Below are 12,848 nucleotides of genomic sequence, written 5' to 3'. Positions count from 1 at the left end.
CACATATTGCAGATTTAGTAATCATATATGGCTTGCTACACAACGTCGGCCTTCCTTTCAGCAATTCTCACTACATCTGTTTTAACCGAAATTTAATATACCAAATTCATAGGCAAGACGCGTGTCTCGAGAACAGTTAAAGGTCCAATACAGCCTTTTGCACAGTCATTCTTACTAATGTCGGGAGATAAAAAAAAAGATACATTTTTTTTATTCAAATGCGTTCATGTCTCAAATACGCATAACAGTTTCGGGTACACTAAAATGTCTTTACCAATTTTATAAAGTTCTGGTTCACAAGATATCTACAAAAGATATCACGTTAGACTATATTTTGGGTTATCTGCCATGTTAGAGGATTCCTTTTTATTTAAGGGTCAAAACTAGTCGTCAGCTGAGCAAGCCTTGACTTATGTCATGTCATATTTTATCAAGTTTGTATCCATACCAGACGATTCGAGCAACACACCTGCCTTCTACATCGTTGAGCTATTGTAGTGCTTTAAACCATCAGCGGACAAGCGTGTATATTTAATCATATAAATATGCTACCATCGCACTATGAGCGCATACATGCGTTATTATCATGCTTATCGTTTTATGCTTAATTTACACAAGTTTTTATTAACTGTTACTATTACTAAAACTATTACTTTCTATTTGTTTACTACATGTTTTACCTATCTAATGGGGTTCTTATCGCTCATTTCATATTTTTGGTAGCAAATTCTGGTTAGTGATAGTTTTCATAAATTAGAATCCAAATTTCTTCTGATTATAACCGCGTAATTTTTAGTAAATTACTACTCTTATTGCGCCAAGAATTGTGTTTGAGCCTAACACCATGTACAATTTACAACTGTATTAGTTTGACTAACAGATGTCAAGTCCTATTTGGCAATACATGTCGAGTTAGATTCTACTTTGTACAAAGGCAGTATCATTCGTTACACATTAATAGATCAATCCCGGTCATATAAAAACAAGATTTTCTTATATTTTTTAAATAGGAGTATGATTGAAGTCTCTGTTGAAACAAATGTAAATTACTGCATCGCATAATAGATACTGATACCAAGAAGTTTTAATTATTAAAAAAAATGTAATCTCGCGGAAATAGATAAGAACCGTTGCTGCAGTAGCTGTCCAAAGCAGGTGTTGCAGATAACAACTACAAAACGAGCAAAGAAAATGTTTTATTTAATGCCGTTTTCTTCACTCACTTATCAACTTGGTAGATAGTACTTCCATACCAAAGCGTATCCTTGCCTTTTTTTAAATAGAAGGCCAAACTAGATGTTGTCATAAAGTATTAGTAGTGGTGTTGTATGACTCGTGCGCGCATCGCATAAACTTTGGTGCTTTTAGCGATACGATGATGGTCTGTAGACTCGAACAACGTGAAAAAAAGCTTTTATCTACGTGAAATGTGATCAGATAAGATGTCATCATTGTACAAGCCAAACATGTATAATATCAGCCATATTCTGCTGATAGCGTCAACGTTGTCGTGCAGTCTAAGAGGAACGCGAAGCCCTACAGGTCTTGGTACACTTGTTCGATGATATAGCACACCAAACCTCGCACGGTAACGTTCACTTAAATGTAAAGGAGAACGAGAAGGATGAGTAAATGAAGCCAGATTTACCGGCTTGTGGGCTTTTCTCTCGTTGTGCGACCTCGTAGCTAACTGCTATTGTCTACCACTATAGGATCTCCCTTTGGGGAGCTACAGCTATTTCGGTTTAACAGAATGCTGTCTGAATTGTCTCGCATGATAGCAAAGTCAATCTCGCTGTCACGGTAGCATTTCATCTCATGAAGCCTAAATAGCTAATTTAGTCTATACAAAGCCTAGAGCGAATTGGCAGTCTACAAAGGATCCTTAATAGCCAAATATTCACATAAGTTATGGAGGTCTTCTAGCAGAGCAACAAAAGCTTCAATTTAGCCGTAATTAATTAACTTTAACCAACCTTAATATGGAGCTTAATACTGTTCTTGAAGAGATAGTGGGCTTATGCCCACCTGCATATCTGTTATGTCTAGTAAATGTTCTTCTCATTAGCTGCTCTGCACGGTTTCGGGCTGATTAATAAGTCTTACGTAAGAAACCATCACGTACATAATTTAGCCATTGTCAGCATCGGTGGCTATTTTGCTAAACCTCTTTGGTTTTTGTCGAATGTTTGTTTGTTTTGTGAGCAAGAGTTGCTTAAGCTGTTGTTCGAGAGTCTGACGTTAGGAAAGATGATGAAGAAGGGCGTTAGTTAGGACGCAGAGTGGCCTTTTGCGTCCACTTTTGCTTGCAGTTAGTACGAGTCAATTTGGTATTGCGCTGCTTCTGGCAGCTATATGTTCAGTCTTATGTCATTTTCTCTAGTTTAGTAGTCGATGAGTGAATGCTTTCCTTAAATCTCCAGTAGATCGTCTTAGCTCAGTGCCGAACTTGTGGGGAACTTTACGACCAAAGATCGTCTTGTGAAGTTGGACCACTTGTTTGATACTACCATTGTTTTAGTATTTTTTTCGACTTCTGCATAGACTGTAGTTTATTTGTCCAATTTAACATATTGTTAGTTTGGCTCGATTACAATGCTTACTAAAGGTGTTCTTCGGGTACTTTTAAATGACGCACTTCCAACTAAGTTCAGTTGCTACAGATTTTCAACAAGATAGGTTTCTTATAGAATTAGACCGCAAAGTTAGACAAGCCTAAATTCACTGGTTCCCGCCTTAAAGCAACTTATACATACATCCTATATATAAAGTAAAGAAAGTTTCCTTTAATGTAAATAAACAGCAATCTAACTTCGTAATTTTATAATTCGACTCTGTTAATAGTCTCGTTTTCGGCGTTGCTAAGTATTTACAGGTATTGTAAATTTGGTTCTTTATACGACTATACTATATGCAGTCATAAGACTAGTATAAAAATATATATAATTTATATAAATTATTTGATTGTAGTCTATAGGATACTATTACTTTTGGCGTACTATCCAGTTAGAGGACTGTGGAAAGGGGAGACTTGAAATGTTATTATATATATATAATATATATATATAAATATTGCGTTCGAATTAGTCTTTTGTGTGATTCAATGTGCCTTTTATATGCAGTGAGATTATGAAGTATTAGGTTCTTCAGTATGAAAGGTAACGTAGTAAATTCTTTTTTTTACCCATTTTTTCATGTAAAAACTTTTAGACTTTTTTTACATGCATCGATTCTCTTATTTTCGATAGGGATTCATTATTAGTATTATGTGTGACCTTCTGCTATTCAGGGGGTAACTTATTTATATCTCTGCCGTACAATTTTATGATACGAGAACCTATGAGGTCTCGAAAGGCAATTTTGATATCATATTGAGAGTTAAATAATTTTCCTATTAACAACTTGTTTTAATGGGAGCAATTGGTGGCGTGTGTAGTAAATGTCCAAAAGGATTCCAATTGTGATTCTTGAATTTTCAAGACCGTGATTCTTGCGGTGTGAGATCAAGCGTTGTCGTACAACAGGAATTGTTCACCAGTGTTCATTAATATTGGCTGCTTAACACGGATTTATTATTTCCTGTAATTAGTGACGATACATTTCAGCCACAATCGACGAAACAAAACTAATCGAGCTGTAGTGAGTAACACCTGAGTTGAACCACCAACCAAACACTGTAAGTTTTTGCAGCTTTGCCTTTTTTTATCACAAGAGAATGGCTCACTGCTGTAACGTGAAAGCAAAGGGAAGCAAGGCTCTCTACGTCTCTGTTTTTGATTTTCGCTCAAATTATGCGGCATTTAGTTGTCAGTTTTTTTCTTCTATTAATTCCTGTTTTTAGGTGCACTAAATCTGAGTGCTAACAGCTGTGGACTTTGAGATAAGTCAGCTTTCACCACAGTTGTTAACTCTTCGTTATTCGTCTTCGCTGGGATCTTCCATGAGATTCATTTTCAAGTTTAAAACTTCCTTTCTTTATTTGGGCCAACGGTTCATGGTGTTCCTTGTAGTAGGACCCTTACTGAATACAAGGTTTATGCGGCAAGCTGTCTCCACCGCTCTAGTTTCAAGATGGAATTCACACTCGTAAACCAGTCAAATATTCTGATATTCTATGACTCACTACAAGTCGCCTGCTAAAAGTCCGAACGATGATATCCGAGTAAACGTTTATTTATACGTGGATTTATATTTTCCCAATCAAATTTAAAAATGAAATTTACTCCCAATGTGGTTTATATTGATAACGGTAAGTCTTCCATAACCGTTAAAGTAATTTAACAAATTCTTTTCTATTGCGCTACGCCATCACGTAACAGGGTAGTCACAAACAGTATTTTCGAGTATACAGTCCTGTACCTAATATAGCAATTCCTAAGATAATGCAGAAACACCTTATCTATAGTCAAGCTTGTTCTGGTAATCTCCAAAATGAGCAAACCGAACTATTACGACTTAAGATAGAACGTCAATGTCAAAATACTGCTATACGTGATTGGTAAGTTTTCAGTGAGCCGAAAGGTATCTAGGTATTCTCAAGGTGCGAGGCTAGTAATACATAGGTAAAGAGACTGACAAGGACTGGAATGTAAATGCACAGGGTCTCAAAGAAAGAGGACTGTTTGCGACAGCCGCTCTTCTTGGCTCGCGGTTAAGAGAGGAATTAAGCTCTCGTTGGATTCAGTCTTCCATCTCGAATCGCCTCTGAATGACTCTCTTCGTTCCTGGCCATTCTTGCATCGTTGCGCGTCGCGTTCCGCCTTACCAAACTATACAGTTTCTTCTTTTCTCACAGTGTGGCACTGTACAGCGGCAACTACATGGTGCCGCTTTGCTTAGAACGAAAGTAATTGAAAAGAGGGAATAAGGATGTCCAAGAGGAGCAATGCTCCCATTTCAGTCTCTCTCCCACTCGCTGTTTGAGTCTGTCCTACCCCAATCCTCTTTCCCCAGCCATCACCATCTTGAGTAGCCAAACCAGTCTTTGCCAGGCACCCGTTTCGCCCTTCCATAGTTCGCTCATTTTCCTCTCTTTCGTACATACAGTTTCATCTTCAAGCATTTCCTCTGCTCATGAACTGTACTTCGTCATCGTCGTCGGTGACAGCAGGGGCGTTCAACGGCAGTTTCTTTTGGTAGTTTCAACTACGAGTCTGCAGTGCCTGTTTGTCGGTCCAGGCAGGACTGACTCACTAGCTCGCTCCCTCTTATACAGGCAGTCTCTTCGCCTTGTTGGCGCTTCTGTATTCACCAACTACCTCGCGTACAGGAGTGTCCCCATGGTCCTTAATTCCAAGCCATATTCTTTCCCAAAGCTCTCGCTCATCTATACCACCTATTCACACTTCATGCTCTTCTCATCGCTTCATATTCTCGCTTCCGTCGATGCGCTCAGCGAACCGGTGCTTCCTCCTCTCGTTGGCAGGTGAGCAGACGATCTGGCCGAGGGATCTCGGGCTCTAGGTACTCCCAGGCCAGTTACACTTATACATATATACTCCGTACCCAGATATCCAACGAGATCTGCATCTCCCAGTTACCAGCTCACTCCAACATAACTGGGATAGCTAACCGATAACTGGGATAGAAGAATAGAGAAATAAAGAGCTAAAGGGGAATACAAGGCAACGTCAAGTGCAAAACGCTCGATACTTAGTTTCAGTTTTTCGGTCGCTTTGCAATCTAGCTAGCTTGCACCTTTATCGTTTTGTCAACATTATCGCTCGTCATTTGCGGCGCTCTAGCATAGAACTCATTGAGATTTGTTCTCAAAGGGGACACCGCTTGGGTAGTCTGCTGTTCCCTGCGTATCATCATAAGATATATAGGTCCATCTATATGAATAAGATGGTCTTTTTACACGAAAAGAAGAGCTAGAAGAGATATGTGAGGATACATGTGGGTGTACCATAAACACCTAGATTTCATTCGTATAAACATGCGATGCCCTTCGTGCATAGCTGCTTACGCCAGTACAGTCTCATCCGCTACCTCATCAGCTGGTTGCAAAGAGCTTGTTTACGTTGCTGGCACACTTTCTGGCAAACTTGCACCCTTGCTATATAGCTAGCGAAGCTGCTCTAGAGAGCGTAAAAGGCGAAAGACTCCAAACGGAGCCTCTGCTACATGATCATAGTCAAGCGACTTTCAATAATGGTTCCGCTGTGCCTATTCCAAACGGATGTGAACTTGGGTGAAACATGTTCTTTTTTATTAACGGAAACGTGCTTATCCCGACAGCAACATAAAAGCGAAAAGAGTGTTCTGTTCGCCAGATTGCAAGCTTTATTGTAGTTAACTAGGGTCGACTCAACGAGAACAAGCAAATCGGACAACGTCGTTCTCATAAAAGCCATAATATAGCGAGGTAGCTGTGCCATGCTTCAACAAACCAGTCATCGGCGACTCAACTCCAAACGGGTAAGGAGGAATGTTGTGCTGTTCAGTACTGGAACGCGGCGGATTAAAAGTCTACAGTTCGTAACTATAAATACATAAAAAGCGAAAAAGCTGTAGGGGCCCCAGCAGTAAGTACGGTTTGGATCAAACCCAGACGTTCGTTGTAATCGAATGGACTGATTGAGCATGTTTTTGCAACATGGACGGTACTTCGACATTCAATTTATTGTTTATTTATTCAAATAGAGTATTAAAAAGTGCTATTCTAATAGCAACATTTTTGAAGCCTCATTGACGCCAATAAGTAGGTACAAAACATTGAAAAAGAAGCATTATTGCATCTTAGCTGTAGTGATCGGGGTACAAAACACTTTTCTGTTTGTTTGTAACTATCCGCATGATTTTCTTGATACTCATGAACTGGCAAACCAACTAATATACGTTATCACATATTTTTGTCTTTAAATGATTCTTATGACTGTCCGACCAGAAACTCTTTTTTTGAGTACAGATACCGCTATTTACTTTACAAAAAAAGAAGAGTAAGCAGGGTAAAAGGTTCACACTGCATTTAATGCAAAAAATTCTGATCCTACTTTCTGAATATAATGAAATATTCGAAGCTTTATACCGCATAATGTTGATTCACATATATTGGTCGTCCTCGGGTGTTACTGTAAACTTGGACTTCAAATAGGGTATCGTTAAAAACTTAAAAGCAGAACGTTTGCAAAAAGTTCCCAACGGCTGCGCAGTGGTTCAGACTGATCGGAACGATTTAGTACCAGATCGATCACAAAAACGTTGGAACTTTTTTGCTCTGGCAACAAAAATTCGCTTCCATCTTTGCATGCTTTGTGTGTAATCAGCAATCAATTTGACTTAATTACTTGATAATTACTAACACCGCCCATTCTACTATATCAGCCTGCCTGAACAACTCCTAGAAGTTTTCTGTAGCGAATGGAAGCGTCTGCCGGTGAAGTGGTTAAGGAAAACTTCAATGCGTCGATTGAGAACCACGCGCTTCAATATCAATTAAGCTGCCAATGCCCGAAGTGCTAGGACTCAGAATTGTATCCCAGACAACGGTCACAGCTTAGAGAAAGGGGATATAGGCTCTGTTCAACGTGATCGAGACGGGCCTCACCTTGTCAGCTTGAGTAGCCGAGCAAGTAGCCCGCTGTGAGAAAATGGCGGACGTCTGATTATAAACCTTTTTGGGGTGGCCGATCGTAACATAGAAGATAAAGGAGAGGCGAAATGTAAGGCCCTACTCTAGGCCTTGAGCTGGTAGCATCGCAGAAATACACCCACCACATATTGAAATTCTTCTGAGTATTACAAGCCAGCTTACCAACTCACTGACAACATGTCTGAAATAGGCGATCCCAACAAGCTCTAGCAGACATTTGCTCAGTAGTATACCGCTGCTATGTTCAACGAACTAACTCCCACACTTAAGAGCACTCTAAAACCCTCTGTTCGCCCAAACTGCAGCTTTCCAGTTCGTTTTTTTTCTAACTGCCTTCGTGTATACGTGTCTAAATGTACGTCGGACTACGAAACGACGCTCATAAATTGACAAGGCAAGCAAGGAAGTTCGTCTTTATTTATTGTTGCAAGCATTTTTCTAAATTAGGAAAACACATCGGATACTGTTCTTTTTATTTAACTTTTGCTCGTAGTTTTGTAGGTTTATTGAGTTACTGGTCAGAGATTCGTCGCGGTATTCTACTGTTATAAAAGTAGTAATGCATTGTATGTATTAAGGTCTAGTGTTTCCTCACAATGACTGGCATAATTCCACTTCATTCTATTGATATGTTGGTATCCCAGCTGCTTTCCATTGAATGATATCAAAACCGAAGTATGTCAGCTGGGAACAGGACAACCTCAAGCACGGCCCTATTTTTTGAATAGCATCCTTTCTGAAGGCAGTTAATTAAAAAAGCCTTGTAACGACGGTAGTACCAAGGAAGCACCAGCTCGCGTTTCTGGGTCAGGCTGCCGGATAGGAACTCAAGCCCTCTGGCGTGTATTCTATGGTAGCTGCCGCCAACGACCAGGATGAGCTTTGAAAACGCTGTTGATGAGAGTGAAAGCAAGTTAGAGAGCTGGGGCGGTTTCGAGTTTCATTCAACGCACAGACTCTCCAGGAGCATGCCGTTTCGTCGTCCGCTCTGCTCTTATCCGCAGAAACTCCTTTCCATTCTCATCTCTCCTGTTGAGCTTGCCAAAGAGAGATCCGCTTGCCTCGCCGCTCATATTCTGTCTCCCTTCCCTGCTCCCAACTCCCCTGTCTTCTGCGTCTCCCCTTCCCCAAGTCCCTCAACTTGGCTCGTTTCATGTGGCGCCTCTCGTGTGTCTTCCAACACATAGTCGCTGTCCATCGTTCGGTCCGAGTTTAAGTTCTAAACCCTAGGAACGAATTCAACGGAAACCCGGATGTATACCATTATTCAAGAAATACTCATCTAATTCAAAACACTTGTCAGCCAAACTTCCCTGCTTTGCCGAACAAATAACATCACATGGTATAGATTATTACCGCAGGTATATACAATTCTCATGATAGACTGACAGTGCATCCACACGGTTCAACTTCTGTCCTTAAACATGGGTTTAGGGTAAAAAAACCAATCTCCTTTTGCAAACTTTGAGATGCCGCTAATTTCACTGTACTCCTGTTACAAATTGATTCTCTGTTAAGGTTTATAATCTGCTAAGAACATCTAAGATAGCCCTGCCTATTTTTGAAAGAGAAAGCAAAGGTGGAAGTGCAATCGCAACATCTAAAAAGAAGTTATAAAGAAGAGTTCCACATGGATTAATAATGAACTGATATTACAGCAATTCGAGCACACTATGACATCGTGTATAAAGGTATGACAAGGAAAATATGAAAATGATTCGTTAGCTATTTTTGTAGATCAAGTTTACACTTTATGCAAGAAACATATGGTCGTGTTTAACAGAAGATAACTGCCTCTCATAAAATAAAAAGATACAACACAAAAACTGAACAAATCGGCCAACTAGCCTTGTGGTTCAATAAACATAGGTAACCGGCAGCGAATAGTAGCAAAAAACTAGATACGCACAGATATATGCACGTACTACTAACATGTGATAATAAAAAGCAATTATTGCATTAGAGCAGCCATTAATAGACTTTCCTCAGGGCTAGAGATTGGGGTTATCTATATATAGAAAGCTAACTTCAGACTATGCATGAATGACTGCAAGGTTATTATTTGATATGGTTAGGTTATAACTGCGAGTGCATTGCCGAAATATAAAGCACATAGATAACTAACTGCATTTTAATACTTCTGTTTTAAGCTCATGCTTTCGTGTGAGAAGAGAGCCTTATGAGGTCAGGAGATAGCCAGTAAGAAAACACAAGGCGAATTCCTTTTATTGCAGAAGAAAAATCATGAAGCGTTGCGTATTTCATATAATTCTTGCTTTTTTTATGTTTTGTTACTGGAAGATTTGCCTGCCATACGCCTGTGTGTAAAATTCTACTGCTCCAACAAAGTTGGTTCAGCCGACTTTGCTTGCATAGACGACAGTGGGCAAAAAACAAAAGCCAGACGGAAAGGCAGAGAACTGTATTCTCCGTACAAATTTTTGAACCGTATTTGACCATAATATGAACCTGGTCGATACCCACATAATACTAATTGATTCAAGTGATCAGGAATAGAATCTACCTTTAAAGCTAAAGAAGGACTAGTTCATGGATGAACTACACCTATTAATCTAACTATTAATCGAATACCAATCTTATGAGGTAAAATTGCATTCACGCTTGCTACTCCTTTGCTAGGATGGTAATACGGGAAGGAACGAATACCAAAGAATGGAGAGGAGTATAACACTGATGATCTATACGCGGCATACAATGAACCAGAGACGAGTGAACTATGCGTAGCTACCGCCAAAACTGGGGCCACCATGAATTCGTTGCTGTTAAGTTGCGCTTTTAGGTGAGCAGGCGACCTGCGAATCCATAATACAACCATAGGCCAGACGCACCAGCAGCTTTCATACTCATTCCTCCCCCCAGGCTCTGGATCGCATAACCTTTCTGTCCCACGCCCCCTCTGTACGACCACATATAGTTCAGAGCCTCTTTATTAGCACAACGAGCGTCAACAGTAGAATAAAAGAGTAAATTCCGTGTTACCCTATCACTCGAGAGAGAGAAGGGAGGTTGGCGTGACGGATAGAGGGATACAACGCCGGTTCACTCCTAAACGGCATGTCGCTTTAACAGAACATGCAGCTTCACACCGAATACTTTTTTCTATTGCATATACGAAGAGCCAACTATAATACAGCTCGTATACATACACCGTTTTCCCAGTTGAATAACTGCAAGAACCTATACGCCGCGTTTTAGTATCATCTTATATCTAGCCTCTGTCGATCGAAGTTCAAATGGTTACTTGCTGATTTATCAATTACTTTTGTTTCGCTTCACCTGTCTTTTTTGCCACCTGTGTCAGCAACTGTAAGTGTATGTCGTTGTCAAATAATAGTAGCTCGTGACAGAAGCTGTTTTTTGATAGAAGTCGTAGCTATTGGCTGTCGGTCGGGAAATTCTCGCAAAGGGACATCATGTTGAAAGGTCTGTTGTTGTCTCGGAGAGAAAGAAGAGAAAACAGAAAGAGACGATCGGCGGCGGCGGCGATGTGGTCGCGTCGGCCAAAAAGCACCGGAAAGCCACCGGGTCCCCGACCACTAGAGAGTGAACAATAAGAAGAACATACGAGAAGAGAATGTTGTAGGACTATCGGTATAGACACCACGATACGATAAAAGCTTATAGGGCAAAAAACTAATTTCCTGTTACAAAGGATCTATGCTAGAGGAGTAGTTGTGTCAGGAAAAGCGCATGAGCAAAAGTAAGCAAGAGACACATTCGATAAAGTAAGCTAAGGTCGAGCTGAGCCGGTTCCGATTTTGTTATCGTAGTTTTTAGTAACTAGAAGAGGTAACTACAATAGAGTTCGATTCAAAAACATCTGATTTGTCTAACACGTTGTAATGAAAACTGCAAGAGCAGTTACGTATTCTCTTCGGGGAAGTTTTACGGAAAATTCTGAACCCGCAAGGCATTTTGTATCATCGGCACGCGAAAATACTAAGAAGACAAAAGTGATCGTGTGTCATCATCTTTATATATATATATATATATATATATATATATATATATATATATATAGAAACGATATAAATAAAGTGTCATAGAATACTGGTGACAGCTATAGCTGAAGGCTGACACTCATGAATGAGGAACTCACCTGAGTAACAACAACGTTTGTACAGCAGCTACTGCGCTGACGAAGCAGGTGATTATAAATATGAACGCACAAATCCTGGCGTCGGAGTACTGCAATAATTTAGTGGCTAGAGCCGTTACGCATTTAGTAATCAACTGTAGTCAGTCTAAAACACCGCGACAGCGCTTACTTGCTTCTTGCGAGATCCAAATAGTGTGCTTCTGCTTGACGTAAAAATGATGCTACAGTTGACACGCACGCCGTCATTAAGTAGGCATTCGAACCTTTGGATTGAAATTTGACAATAACACTGATCGGCACGTCAGTGGCCTCCCAAAAGAAGAACAGAGAGTCTCTGAAACCAACCCGATCGTCCAGGCGGGGGCTAACGACCCACCGGGGGAAGAGCAAGGTGAGGGACTCAAAAGGAGGGAGGGAAATTGCCTCTTTCCGCGGACCCTCGTGAGGCTCCCCATGATTTCCTTCGTTCGCTACTCGCGTCCTCTGTCAACGAAGCACACAGGCGCACACAGTCACCCATCCACGCACCCGTGCACCGTGCTTTCTTGAAAGTCTGCGTTGCCTGTTGCGTCCCTGTCGCTCCTTACTCCTTCTGAGTGGAGTGGAGAGGGTCGGAACGGGGAAAGGTGAAGATAGTGTATTATAGCATAGGGATATATACCCCTGCCAGGTATGAGTTGCTACAATTGCACGCAGGAGGGAGGAAGAAGAGAGGGTGCACGGCTCAGTCAAAGCCCACGCTTCTTCGATAATGCAAGCAGAGGTAACCTGTTTATGAGATGGAATTATTATTATATGCATTATTGTCATTCGATATCTATTGTGTCATTACATCCAGCTTCCCAACTCTCTTTTAATACACGTCTTTTGTCGCAGACTCGGGCGGATGGCGGACAGCAAAGCAAGCATAGGAAGATGAGGCTAACGAATGAGTCCCCTGGCCGACAGCGAGAATGCTAGTTGTCCGTCTATACTAACTACTTTCTACCTGCTGTCTGAATTGAGAAGTACCTCACAAAGCAACCTTGCGTTTAACAAAACATAGATTGAGAGACGTAAACTACGAGCTAATCAACTAGATTAACGTATGTCGCGATCATAACGGTCTTTTTACTACTGCACTTTTTGCCTTAA

The 12,848-nt window shown here is 40.7% G+C and overlaps 1 long non-coding RNA gene across 2 annotated transcripts in view; it reads right to left on the bottom strand.

The window, feature by feature from the left end:
• LOC111263361 (uncharacterized) overlaps positions 1 to 12,143 on the bottom strand; it is a 36,184-nt gene extending 24,041 nt beyond the window's left edge. For both annotated transcript variants that reach the window (XR_002682178.2, XR_002682177.2), the window contains exon 1: positions 11,715 to 12,143. This is a non-coding gene — a long non-coding RNA (uncharacterized LOC111263361). The remainder of the gene's footprint in view (positions 1 to 11,714) is intronic.
• Between the last annotated feature and the right edge of the window lie 705 nt (positions 12,144 to 12,848).

The sequence above is a fragment of the Varroa jacobsoni genome, unplaced genomic scaffold (assembly GCF_002532875.2).
Source record: "Varroa jacobsoni isolate VJ856 unplaced genomic scaffold, vjacob_1.0 scaffold_759, whole genome shotgun sequence".
In the NCBI taxonomy this organism is placed as follows: Eukaryota; Metazoa; Arthropoda; class Arachnida; order Mesostigmata; family Varroidae; genus Varroa; species Varroa jacobsoni.
The sequence above is the reverse complement of the archived record's forward strand: the minus strand, read 5'-3'. Positions and strand labels throughout refer to the sequence as shown.